We start from the raw sequence: 14,780 nt of genomic DNA on the forward strand, positions 1-14,780 counted from the left end.
AGTCCCTAGACTAAAGCAGTTAATATCCCCTTGCTAGTCCCTGGGCTACAGCAATAAATCCCCCCCTCACTAGTCCCTGGGCTACAGCAGTGAATCTCACGCTCACTAGTATCTGTGCTACAGCTGTGAATCCCCTACACTAGTGCCTGTGCTATAGCTGTGAACCCATTTCACATTCCAAGCTGTTGTAGGACAAAGGTATCTTTCACATTGCTGATGTACCAGGCCAGTGCTGTGTGCTCCATACTTCGTGCATAGTATAGGGTGCTATTTGGGCATCACTCTTTATTCTAGCATGGAGCTTGTTATCCCGGGTTCTGATGCAAATGGGGTAAATTCCCTGTTACATGGTTGTGTGCTATATAGGGCCTCTGTAATTCATTCATGTTTAGCAGGGTGGCTGCTGTGCACTTAGGAATTCTAGCTATCGTATTCTCCTCCCATGGAGCCACCACCCCCACCCTGGTGATCAGCTCTGAGAAAGCATTTCAATGGAAAGGACACTTTGTTTGGTTTATTTTGAAATGTGGAACTTCTCAAGATGGTGTTCCAACTACAGCAGGAAAGACCTATTATGTGGTGCAGGGATCCAAATATTGGATGAGGCCATGAAGTGCAGATATCAGATTCTGGAGGATGCTTATTTGGAGCTATCACTAGTCGCCAGTTTTAACCATTTCCCCAAGCAAATGTGTTATTGTCATCAATAACTGCAAGGGTAAACTCATCGTCACAAGATACCCGGATGAGCTGTTTTCCCCAAAGAGGCCCCAAAAAAAGATTGATGTCATGATGGTCCCTATAGTCTCTAACTCCTAGCTGTCCACAGTTATTGGGGTAAAAGGTCAAAAGCCATCCCCACTCATCAATAATCATTGTATGGGTCTATCCTGGGGAGATGCTGAGAATCTTTTAGAAGGATATCTGCTCAGCAAGTGTCAGGGATGTGGATAAGGGATCTCATGAAATGCCTTGTAGTTAATGATCACTGCTGTCCACTGGTTTAGATCCAGTTTGTTATGCTCATTGAAACCAAAGGCTAGATGGTGTAAAAAAGGAAACTCTGCAAACACTGACAATGCAAAGACCATTCTGAACTTCCACCTTCTGAGAGAAGTACACATCATCCTCAGAATCTAGATCCAGGTGACCCTACTCTCCACATCTCCAAGAATACACACTTGTAGTGTGTCAGCACCATGACGTTAACAGCAACTCATTGAGGCAAAAATCCACCAACATTGGCTCAAGAGCCTCTGAACCTACAGATTGATTTACCCAAAGGCAACCATAAAATCTGATCTAAATGAGTACAGATGATCCTCTTCTGTGATACTCACTGTGAAGTCAGGCCCACAGCTGACTTGTTGCATGGCTTACTTTTGCAGCTTTTCCTTGTGCTTGGGCTGTCAGTATGAACTGCAATTTGTGTGGCCTATATGAAGCTTTGATCTGCCCTGCATGTTCAGTCATGTGTACAGCTCCTTTTCCGCAGTCACCCCAGCAAAGTAAACATCTCTGGCACACACCTGACAAGCCCAGCAACCCCTCTTTAAAAAGTCCTGCTTCTGAGAAGTGGACTTTCTGCCCCCTCCCCCCCCCATACATAAACCTCACTGCTCTGTGAAGCACTCAACAATGGCGACTTCAGTAACCACAGTAGGCTTGGGCCTTTTGTTAATTTTGTTAAGCATCATCACCTTCTTGTCCATTTCCCATCTCTGGGGAATAAGCAGGGACATCTCTAAGGCCTCATAAGCAGCCGGTCTCTTTTCTGGTTCCTAATTCCAAACTTGTTTTAACTATACTGATTATCTCCTGAGAGTAGACACTGCTGTCCAGTTCCACCGACCAGTTTCCTTGCACAATTTTCCCACTTAGGTTCAAAGGGTTTGTAGCATCAAACTTTCACATCAGCATCTTTAAAGATCTTGAATACAAATCACTTGAACATAAACCTAACATATGAAGCAAGCCAAGACAAAGTTAACTTCTTGTATCTTGAAATCAGTAAAACTAATGATGGGAGATTATCTACAGATGTCCACAGAAAACATACAGCCACCAACAGTGTACTACATAGCTCCAGTGCACATGCACCTAATACTATCAAAGCCTTACCTACTGGAGAATTCTTAAGAATGAGAAGAAATTGTTTTTCTGATCAGAATTACACTTTGAGAGCTAAAGAACTGACAGAAAGATTACGCCTCAGAGGCTACAGTAAAAGAGCTATAAAAAGCTGACTTCAGCGCTAAATCCACCAACAGACAAGAACTATTCAAGAAAAAACTGAAGTCCAATAAAGAACAGATTAGGTTTATTTCAACCTATAATCCAGCAAACCCTCACATCTCCAAAATCTTACAAGAGAATTGACACATTCTTAAAACAGATCCGATTTTGGCACAGATCTTGGGAGACAAAGTAAAATCAGGTTACAGAAGGACCCGAAATTTGAAAGACTTAGTAAGTGCAAGTCACTTAGAAGGCTCGAAAACAGCCAGTGCATTCTCACATGGCTCTTTTAAATGTGGGACTTGCAATACATGTAGTTACATGGTAAAATTACATGAAATACAAGATCATTTCAAACAATATCACACAATTAATGCACACATCAATTGTCAGACAGAGGGGGTCATTTATGCACTAGAATGCAAATGTGATAAAATCTACATTGGCATGACAACAAGAAAAATAAGAACAAGACTCCAAGAGCATCTCAGGAACATTAAAAATGCATCCAAAGACTTACAAGCGGGGAAACAACTGACATCTGTAGCCAGACATTTTTTTAACAAACACAATTCAAAACAGTCAGACCTCAAATGTTTTGGCATCCAGAAAGTCAAGTTAGGAATTAGAGGCGGTGATCTAGAGAAAATTCTCCTCAGAACAGAAAGTCGATGGATTTTTCTATTAAATATTGTACATCCTTTTGGCTTAAATGAACAAAATAATTTTGCTCATTTTTTGTAATCAAAACAATAAAGAACAGATTCACTCCTTATAAATATTCCATTTTTAATACACTCTAAAGATCAGTATATAAGTATTGTAAATTTTAGAATGTCAAACTTAGAAAAAATATACTCAGTTGTGAATAGTTAAAAATTCAGTTATAAAGTTACTATATCAATAGATCAGCATCTATTCTAATAACAACAAGATCATCCAAAGGAGACACTTATTCTGTGCTGTCATCACACAAGGCACCATAAATAGTCACATTTATTACCTCACATTGAACAATTAAATTTATTTGACACTTTTCATATCTGATACATAACACTGTTTGAAGAAAATTGATTCCTCACAAGTCTTTATCAGACTGTAAAGTATTACACTTTCAACCAGTAATTTCATGTATCCATGTAATATTATCGCTATTAAATGTTTCACTTGGGTAAATGTCCCTTCTTTCTATACAAACACATGAGAAATGTTTTCATACAGCACCTTTTGTAATTTTCACAATCACTCTTTGAGTTTTTAGTTTTATTCATCCTGTCACTATCACACACATATTGAATTGTAACCAACATTAAGTGATCTCCAAGTTTGGGATAAGTTTATTAATAAACGTTCTATAGAGCAGGAGATGCACATAAATGTTACTTTATATCTAAACATATAGGCGTCTTCTTATCAAGCAGTCGACTTTCTTGCATTCGACGGCACCAATACGCTCAACTAAGTTCGCCTAAAATCGCTGCTGCAGAACTGAATACGTTCTCCAAAGTTACCAAAAAAGCTGTCAAAAAGTCGCGCACCAAGTACGGGACGATGAGCAGTGGACTGTTGTTAACTAACAGTCATCGATCTCGCTGCTCTTCTGCTTTTTTACAGTTTTCTTGGTACCCTGTCACTAGAAATCTTCTAAGGAATCCATAAGAAATGCAGCAAATTGAAATAGTGTGATTCAAGGCTCTGGCAGAGTGATTATAGCTTTTTCTCATGAACTGTGTAAGTGCATCATAACATATACAATTGACTGTGATTCCAACAGCACTACAGTCTTATATTAATACTGCATAACTCACAACAAAATAAATCTAGAATTAGTAACATTAAGATGGAAAAGTTAAATCCTCCACCAGAATTGAAAATGACTGGTAATATGGAAGATGCATGGCAGAGGTTTAAGAAAGATTCCAGCTATATGATAGAGCTATAGGAGCTCAGGAGCAAGATGATGAACAAAAGATTGCACTTTTTCTGACTGTAGAAGGATCAGCAGCAATAGATGTATTCAACACCTTCACATTTACAGATGAAGAAAGAGATGATTATCAGGTTGTTCTAATAGCAGTTACAGGGGGGAAAACCAAAGTGAATCCACATTATGAAAATAAAATGAAAGGGAAAAGTTTTATCACACAAACAGCAAATTCACAGCCTGTAACAGACTGGCTATGTACCAGATGTGGAAAACAGCATGGTATAAGACAATGTCCTGCTTATGAGCAAATCTTCAGAAAATATGGAAAAAGGAATCACTTTCACAAGATTTGTAAAGCTAAAAAAAACAGTTCAAATTGTTGACCAGTCAGAAAGTGAAGCATTCTTTATTGGAATATTTGACTTAACCAAAGCTACAGATAAGGAGTGGGTCATTGAAGCTATTACAAATGACACTAATATTGCTTACAAAGTAGATATCGTTGCAGTTAAAGTTAAGTTAAGTTGAAGTTAATTTGATGCCTGAGAGCAAGTATCACCAACTGAATAACAAACCAGAACTTCTGAAAAGGTCAGTTAAACTAAGGACATATAATGGGAATTTTATCTTAGTACTTGGCAAGTGCAGTGTGTTCCTGGATATGGAAATCAAACACATAAAATGAACATATTGGTAGTTCCAGGAAACAAACCAGCTCTACTGGATCTTCAAATGTGTGAAACATTGGGCCTGATTCAAAGGGTAAATGCAATTAATGGAACAAATAAAGAAGAGGACATAGAAAATTTAATAGCAGACTATGCTGAAGTATTTGAAGGAATCTAATGTCTTCCAATGCAACATAAAATACAATTAAAAGAAGGTTCTTGTCCAGTAGTGCATGCCATACAAAATGTTCCAGTTGCTCTAAATAATCATCTTAAACGGGAACTTGCCAGGATGGAGGAAAAAGATATTATAAAGAAAATCAAGACACCTACTGAATGGGTTCATTCTATGGTGTTGGTGTAAAAACCGGATGGGGGTCTCAGAATCTGTATTGATCCCAAGGAACTGAATAAAAGCATCTTAAGAGAACACTTCCACTTACCAACAAAACCAGAATTGCTTGGAGAGCTAAGTGGAGCAACTGTATTCAGCAAACTGGATGCATCATCAGGATTTTGGCAGATTCCACTGGAGGAGGAAAGCATGAAACTCTGCACTTTCAATACTCCTTATGGGAGGTATTGTTACAAATGACTACCATTCTGCTTGTGTTCAGCGCCAGAAGTGTTTCATAGTACCATACAGCAACTTCTTGAACGAATACCGGGCACAATAATTTGAAGTTCAATAAGACAACGTTTCAATTCAGAAAAACTTCAATTCAATATTTAGGAGAACAACTCACTGGAGGTGGTGTTTTACCAGACATGAAAAAAATTAAGGCAATTACAAAAATGCCACAGCCAGAAAATAAGCAAGATATACAATGCTTACTAGGAATAATGAATTACCTTGGCAAGTTCATACCTAACTTACCAGACAAAACAGCACTAATGTGACAACTACTAAAAAAATAAAAACTATGCCTGGGAATGGTCAGAGAATCACCAGAAACAATGGAAATTTTTGAAGGAAATGCTTACTACTGCACCAACTCTGCAATTCTTTGATCCAACAGCAAAAACAAAGCTGTCAACTGATGCGTCACAGAATGGATTGGGAGCAGTTCTATTTCAAAATCAAGGCTCGCGTGTGGCTTATGCATCTAGGGCAGTGACGGATACAGAAAAATCATATGAACAAATTGAAAAGGAAACACTGGGACTAGTTTACGGATGCGAAAAAAATCATGTTTATTTGTATTGGAGAGTATTTTCTGCACAAACTGATTTACATCTACCAATAGGGCTTGATAGATGCACCTCCAAGAACTCAATGCTTGTTGCTGAGACTTCAAAGGTATGACTTCACTTTGGACATTATATCTGGCAAGGAGTTGGTGGTAGCAGATGCTCTGTCACTAGCTTACTTACCATTTAACAATGAGGACTTACAGTTGCAGAAAGACGTCACTGTTCATGGCAATCTGATCTTGAAGACAGGCCCGTTTAGCCATGCAATGTGGGCAGCAATTGAACAGGCTACAGAAACAGATGCTCTTATAAGTCAAGTAAAGAAAGCACTTTCTAGTGGCAAATCTAAAACACTAATGCCATCACTGTATATACCATATATTTCTGAACTTTCTTTGATAAAAGGGGTACTTTTGAAAGGACAAAAGTTTATTGTACCAGCGAGTTTGCAAAGTCAAATACAGAAAAGACAGGTATAGAAAAGACAAAAAGACGAGCTAGAGTCATTTTGTACTGGCCAAACATAAATGAAAACATTGGGACAATGATCACTAAATGCCAGACTTGCCAAAAATTCAGACCTCATTTCCCTTAAGAGAATATACTAGATACAGACTTTCATTTGGCACCCTGGGAAAAGTTAGGAATGGACTTGTTTGTTTTCCAAAATCAGCATTATATCTTAGTAATGGATTACTTCTCTAATTACCCAGAGATAACATTATTGGAGGATGAGTCAGCAAGTACAGTGATCAAAAAAGTAAAAGCAATTTTGTCGAGACATGGCATTCCAAGAATAATATTATCAGACAATGGTCCTCAATTCAACTGTAGAGAATTTAGGGGTTTTGTCAGTACCTATGAATTTGAACATCGAACATCCAGCCCGGGATATCCACAAGCAAATGGATTAGCAGAAGCTGGAGAAAAGATAGTGAAAAACATACTGCATAAAGCAACAGAAGCAGAGGAGGTTCCATGTCTGGCTCTTCTTAGCTATAGAGCTACTCCCTTATAATGTGGGAAGTCACCAGCAGAATTATTGTTTGGCAGACAGATAGTCACACAACTACCAGTTTTGAAACCTTGGAAAAGGTTCCCACAAAAACATGTAATAGAAACCAAATTGAAAAAAGGCATACTACCACCAAGCTGCAAAGAAGAATCTTCAGGTACAAACTACTGTACGAGTACAAGGTTCAAACAACTAGAATACTGAAGGGACAGTTATCCAACAATAATCTCCAAGATTATATGTAGTTCAAACCAATGATGGGCAATGTTTATGTAGGAATCATAGACATTTGATGCCGATTCCATCAGTTCACAACAATTCGACAGTGAAGGAAACCTGGAGCAAAATCAGAGGAGCTTCCTTGAACTGTACAAACATAGGGAAGACAAACTGCTTTAGAGGCAAGGACAGCATTTTACTGGTTAAAAAGTATAAGGACTGTCCAACGAGCATACTCGATACTGTTCATGTAAAATACATATCTATACCTATATACCTCTATATGAAAAGGAATACACTGTATATATATATATATATATATATATATATATATATATACATAAAGGTATAGGTATATTTAGATTCCTACATATACTGTACATATACAGTAAAATACTTAAATACTAAATGAAACAACAATGTGGTTGTACTCTCGCCAAAAAGGTCAACAACTGCCAGGGTTTTATTAAAAAGTACAAGTCTAGTAAACACAAATAAAGTACTCTCTGGACTTTAGTCAACTGTGAATCCAAGTGACATTCATTCCAGTGACAGGGGTAAAAGAACCCCTTTCTCTGACAAACAGTGTACAAAACAAACTTTTAAGGCCTGTTTAGCCCTCCCACTACAGTATTCCAATCAGAAACCAGCGTGTGCAAAAGGTTACAACAGAGCATGTGCAAAATATAATAAACAAACAGCATGTGTGATAAAACATCATATAGTGTAAATGTATATAAGCCCAGTAAATCATGGACTATGTCCATCGAGCTGCACACTAAGGGCTAGATTTATCAAAGCTGAGGCGTACAGGTGCACGTATACGCGCCCCTGTATGCCTCAGCTCGCATGTGGCGGGGGGGCAAAATTACCCGCAGGTAATAAACATTGCACATGAGCGCAATTTTGCGCTTGCATGCAATCCCGCCCCATGCACGCGCACAGCCAATCAAGCGCGGGCAGGAGCTGTCAATCTCCTCGGTCATACTCGACCGCGGAGATTGAATTTTGCCACCTTAGAGGTGGCGAAGAGCTTAGGGAAGCAGCGGTCTGGTGACCGCTGCTTGATAAATTACGGTGAGCAAGTTCTTGTGAGAACTTGCAGGCGTAGGGGCTTGATAAATCGAGCCCTAAGACCGACATTAAATACCAAGTATATCATCTAGAGAAAACACAAAGGCCTCTATTTATCAAGCTGTCAACCACAAATATGCTGGAATTCCGCAGCGTATTTGTGCGAGCTTGATTCGCCGTAGTTATCAAACCCTACAAACCGGCAAAAGTAGAATATAGTGACGTAACATACGATCCGCCGGACTCAGTCCGACACAGATCGATGCTTACGTCACTACAGATGTTCCGAACACAAGTTCGGCACAATCTGACCACTTTTGCTAGTTATCAAATAACTAGCAGGTACGCTCGCCACTTTTCAGGCCCAGCGTACCTGGTTTTCAATCCGCCGCCCTGGAGGCAGCGGATGCCATAGGAATCAATGGGAGTCTGACAGCAGCGAAAGCTCATGTTCGCTGCTGCCCAATATCAAATTGATTTCTATGGTAGTTTCTACACCTAACACCCTAACATGCACCCCGAGTCTAAACACCCCTAATAAGACCCCCCTACACCGCCGCCACCTACATTATACTTATTAACCCCTAATCTGCCCCCACTACACCGACGCACCTAAATAAATTGTTTAACCCATAAACCTCCGCTCCCGGACCCCGCCGCAACTAAATAAAATGTTTAACCCCTAAACCGCCACTCATGGACCCCGCCGCCACCTACATTAAATTTATTAACCCCTAATCTGACCCCCCTACACCGCCGCCACCTACATTAAATTTATTAACCCCTAATCTCCTGCCCCCAACGTCGCCGCCACTATATTAAATTTATTAACCCCTAAACCTAAGTCTAACCCTAACCCTAACACCCCCTAACTTAAATATAATTTTAATTAATCTAAATAAATATTCCTATCATGAAATAAATTATTCCTAATTAAAACTAAATACTTACCTATAAAATAAACCCCGAGATAGCTACAATATAACTAATAATTACATTGTAGCTATCTCAGGGTTTATTTTTATTTTACAGGCAAGTTTGTATTTATTTTAGCTAGGTACAATAGTTATTAAATAGTTATTGACTATTTAATAACTACCTAGCTAAAATAAATACAAAAGTACCTGTAAAATAAACCTAACCTAAGTTACAATTACACCTAACACTACACTATCATTAAATTAATTCCCTAAATTAAAATAAATTAATTACAATTAAATAAAATTAACTAAAGTACAAAAAAAAACCACTAAATTACAGAAAATAATAAAATAATTACAAGTTTTTTAAACTAATTACACCTAATCTAATCCCGCTAATAAAATAAAAAAGCACCCCAAAATAATAAAAATCCCTACCCTACACTAAATTACAAATAGCCCTTAAAAGGGCCTTTTGCTGGGCATTGCCCCAAAGTAATCAGCTCTATTACCTGTAAAAAAAAAAATACAATACCCCCCCAACATTACAACCCACCACCCACACACCCAACCCTACTCTAAAACCCACCAAATCCCTCCTTAATAAAACACTACCCCCTTGAAGATCACCCTACCTTGAGACGTCTTCACCCAACCGGGCACAAGTGGTCCTCCAGACGGTCCGAAGTCTTCATCCTATCCGGGCAGAAGAGGACCTCCAGACGGGCAGAAGTCTTCATCCAGGCGGCATCTTCTATCTTCATCCATCCAGAGCGGAGCGGGTCCAGCTTGAAGACATCCGACGCAGAGCATCCATCCAGAATAAATGAATATTCCTTTAAATGACGTCATCCAAGATGGCGTCCCTTGAATTTCGATTGGCTGATAGAATTATATCAGCCAATCGGAATTAAGGTAGGAAAAATCCTATTGGCTGATGCAATCAGCCAATAGGATTGAGCTTGAATTCTATTGGCTGTTCCAATCAGCCAATAGAATGCAAGCTCAATCCTATTGGCTGATTGCATTTTCCTATTGCATCAGCCAATCGGAATTCAAGGGACGCCATCTTGGATGACGTCATTTAAAGGAATATTCATTCGTCGGGTAGTCGTTGGTCTGGATGGATGCTCCGCGTCGGATGTCTTCAAGATGGACCCGCTCCGCTCTGGATGGATGAAGATAGAAGATGCCACCTGGATGAAGACTTCTGCCCCTCTGGAGGTCCTCTTCTGCCCGGATCGGATGAAGACTTCTGCCCCTCTGGAGGACCACTTGTGCCCGGCTGGGTGAAGACATCTCAAGATAGGGTGATCTTCAAGGGGGTAGTGTTAGGTTTTATTAAGGGGGGATTGGGTGGGTTTTAGAGTAGGGTTGGGTGTGTGGGTTGTAATGTTGGGGGTATTGTATTTTTTTTTTTACAGGTAATAGAGCTGATTACTTTGGATCAATGCCCCGCAAAAGGCCCTTTTAAGGGCTATTTGTAATTTAGTGTAGGGTAGGGATTTTTATTATTTTGGGGGGCTTTTTATTTTATTAGGGGGATTAGAGTAGGTGTAATTAGTTTAAAAAACTTGTAATTATTTTATTATTTTCTGTAATTTAGTGTTTGTTTGTTTTTTGTACCTTAGTTAATTTTATTTAATTGTAATTAATTTATTTTAACTTAGGGAATTAATTTAATGATAGTGTAGTGTAGGTGTAATTGTAACTTAGGTTAGGATTTATTTTACAGGTACTTTTGTATTTATTTTAGCTAGGTAGTTATTAAATAGTTAATAACTATTTAATAACTATTGTACCTAGTTAAAATAAATACAAACTTGCCTGTAAAAAAAAAACATATATCCTGAAATAGCTACAATGTAATTATTAGTTATATTGTAGCTATCTTGGGGTTTATTTTATATGTAAGTATTTAGTTTTAAATAGGAATAATTTAGTTAATGATAGGAAGGAATATTTATTTACATTAATTTAAATTATATTTAAGTTAGGGGGTGTTAGAGTTAGCGTTAGACTTAGGTTTAGGGGCTAATAAATTTAATATATTGGCGGCGATGTTGGGGGCGGGAGATTAGGGGTTAATAAATTTAATGTAGGTGGTGGCGGTGTAGGGGGGTCAGATTAGGGGTTAATACATTTTATGTAGGTGGCAGCGGTGTAGGGGGGTCAGATTAGGGGTTAATAAATTTAATGTAGGTGGTGGCGGGGTCTGTGAGTGGTGGTTTAGGGGTTAAACATTTTATTTAGTTGCGGCGGGATCCGGGAGCGGCGGTTTAGGAGTTAATACATATAATGTAGGTGGCGGTGTGCTCCGGAAGCGGCGGTTTAGGGGTTAAACACTTTATTAGAGTTGTGGTGGGCTCCGGGAGCGGCGTTTTAGGGGTAAATAACTTTATTTAGTTGCGGGGGGTCCGGGAGCGGCGGTATAGGGGGTAAACAGTTTAGTTTAGTGTGGGTGTTTAGTGACAGGGTACCAAGAAAGCTGCGAATAAGCCGAAGAGCAGCGAGATCGATGACTGTTAGTTAACAACAGTCCTCTGCTCATCGCTCCGTACTTGGTGCGCAGCTTTTTGACAGCTTTCTTGATAATTTTGGTGAACATATTCAGGTCCGCGGAAGCGATGTTAGGCGAACTTAGGCGAGCGTATTGGTGCCGTCGAATGCAAGAAATTCGCCGGCTTGATAAGTTGGGGCCAAAGTATCAAAATCTATAGCCATAAATACCCTATTGGTCACTTGAACCAATCCTCCTAGTACCACAGCAGCATCAGATATGCAGACACAAAACACACCTCTAGAGTATCCAATACGGAAAGACTTATTTTTTATCAGCAGGACCGCCCATCCTGGTGCTTGTCAAACAATAAGCCTATGCCCACACTCGTGAACGTCTATAAACAAAATAATCTCCTAACTGACCAATGGATACTAGCTGACAAAAGAAAACTATGTACCATACGTCTTGTATGCGGCTCTCTAGCCTTCACAGATGCCATGATCCAATGCCGATACTGGCCAAGAGTAGCAAAAGGGTCACGCCCATTACGGTCATCCGTAACCAAGGGAACATGGCTCTAAACATAAACAGCAGTAGAAGTGTCAAGCCGTACTTAAAACACAAACAGAACCGACAGACACATACCATCAATTCTAACTATCAATAAGGCTTACAAAGACTCCAAGTGCGTAAACATACCAAACATATAACGTGCCTAAGTCAAAGTCTATGCTGTAGTGTTATTGCTGCATTATATTAAGTGTATCTAACATGGGCAGACAGGGGGTTAGCGGTCTCTATGGTAATTATCTCCCTGTTGAATATCCTAAACCTGATCTACATGCCTGGACATGTTGGTGTTGCAAAAGGTCCTTATAGTGAGCCAATCATCACTATCCTAAGAGCACTAACTTTCTTCAAATCCACTCCAATAAAAAGCATCACCGGCAATAGTCCAAATCCAGAATCGTACCTACCTGCGCACTGGGTGTGGAATTTCTCCATCATAATATACAGGTAGAGCCTTAACCCCAAAGTGTAACTATGTCAATAGTCCAGCATATGTACACACTCAAAATGATATAATTAAAACTAGACCAGAATACAAATAATATGCACATACAACACAAATTCAGTCATAAAAACATCAGTATCATATGCAGCTCAAGGGAAATATATCCAAACTTTACAATGTGAAAAAATGAACACATAAATATGAAAATTAAAAACACAAATCATTTTTTGTATAAATAAAAACAAAGACCAAAAGAAAAAGACTGTAACTCAAAGCCTGTATCAAAATTAAATCTACTGTAACTAACAACCAAATATAGCTTTAGAGCATAATAGCACATATATACATGTGTTTAAAGAATTACACCATGAGGTTACTAATAGTAATAAATCAGGACTCTTATTTATAAGAGCATATATAGAATCAGGATTCCCATTGCTCCATTGTGTCTCATGTATCATGGACCCTCATGCGAAAGATGAGTGGTGGCCATAGAATTATAGGTAGCATTGCCACCCTATGTTAATATTCAACCCTTTAGGTGGCAACGTTCCCAGTTCTTTTTGAAGCAGTATTTTGTCCCTATTTCCTCCTCTACTCCTTGGGGGGACATGGTCGATGATACGAAATCTAAGATCCTTAACTGTGTGTTTAGCCTCAAGGAAGTGCCGTGCCACTGGTTGATCTGTCTTGCCAGTCTGCAATGCTAGTCGTATTGCTGATCGGTGATTGGCCATCCTCGTACGTGCACCATTGCTGGTTTTTCCAGTGTAAAACTTGCCACATGGACAGTGGAGAAGGTAGATGATGAACACTGTCTTGCAGGTGAGAAATGTATCTATCTGATCCCGTCATCATAATGTTGTATGTCACACAGCTTGTGCACCAGAAACAGCCCTTCTTCTTCTTTAACCAAGTACGGGAGCTGTCTTCAACTGGTATATCAGTCTTCACAAGTAGATTCCATAGGTTGCATCCTCTTTTATATGCAACCCTCGGTGTAACCTATTGGTGGAATTGGAGATTTGGATCGGACTGGTTAAGTTTCCATTCATCACGTACAGCCTTAACAATTCAACTTTTATCAGGCGTATAGGATGTAACGAAGGTCAGTCGTTGCTGGTCATCAATCTTGGTGTGTTCAATTTCAATCTTCAATCAAGTGCACTCTGTTTGCATTTATTAAGTTGTGCCATCTTGTAGCCCCTCTTCCTGAACATCTCTGTCATCTCATCAAGCTGTACTGTACACTTCTGTTGATCGGTATTGTTTCTGATCACTCTCTAAAACTGAGCTTTCGGGATGTTGCGGATTAATGAGGGTGGATGGCAGCTGTCTGCCCGAAGGATAGAGTTCCTATTGGTACTTTTCCTGAAGAGTGTACTGTAGTGCCAAGTCTGTTGTCATCTTTGAACACCCTGACGTCCAGGTAATCAATGGTCTCCTTATTGGCACTGTGTTGAAATCTGATGGTACTGTTGCTAACATTCAGGTGAATGACCCATAATGCAAGAGTTTGCTCATCCCCGTCCCAAACTAGAAACAGGTCATCAATAAATCGACAATAAAACTTGATCTGTTTGTTGGTAAAAACCTGCATCATGTTAGTCTCATAGTCCGCCATGAACAAATTTGCTAGTGACGGGGCCACATTGGACCCCATCGCTGTTCCAGCAATCTGTAAGTAAAAGGTCTTCTCAAAGAGAAAGTAGTTTTTCGATAGACAATCTGGAGCAACTCGATCAGCACATCTTTAGTTGGCCCCACATACGGGATGCATCTTAGACATCTCCTAACAATAGCAATCCCAAGGTCCTGTGGGATCACTGTATACAGACTAAAGACGTCAAGAGTCACTAATAGGTCTGTAGCTTCAATATTGGAGAGTTGTGTGATCAGTTTAATAAAAGATGATGTATTGGGTATTGGGTATTTTGTTACTTGATTGAACTTATTTGAACTTATTTTAACTCTACGTTATTATTGGGTATCTGTTACCAGATTATC

The 14,780-nt window shown here is 39.3% G+C and overlaps 1 pseudogene; it reads right to left on the bottom strand.

Annotated features, from left to right (window-relative positions):
• Positions 1–420: 420 nt before the first annotated feature.
• On the bottom strand, positions 421–14,436 carry LOC128647412 (serine/threonine-protein kinase Nek9-like; annotated as a pseudogene).
• Between the last annotated feature and the right edge of the window lie 344 nt (positions 14,437–14,780).

The sequence above is a fragment of the Bombina bombina genome, chromosome 2 (genome assembly GCF_027579735.1).
Source record: "Bombina bombina isolate aBomBom1 chromosome 2, aBomBom1.pri, whole genome shotgun sequence".
Lineage (NCBI taxonomy): Eukaryota > Metazoa > Chordata > Amphibia > Anura > Bombinatoridae > Bombina > Bombina bombina.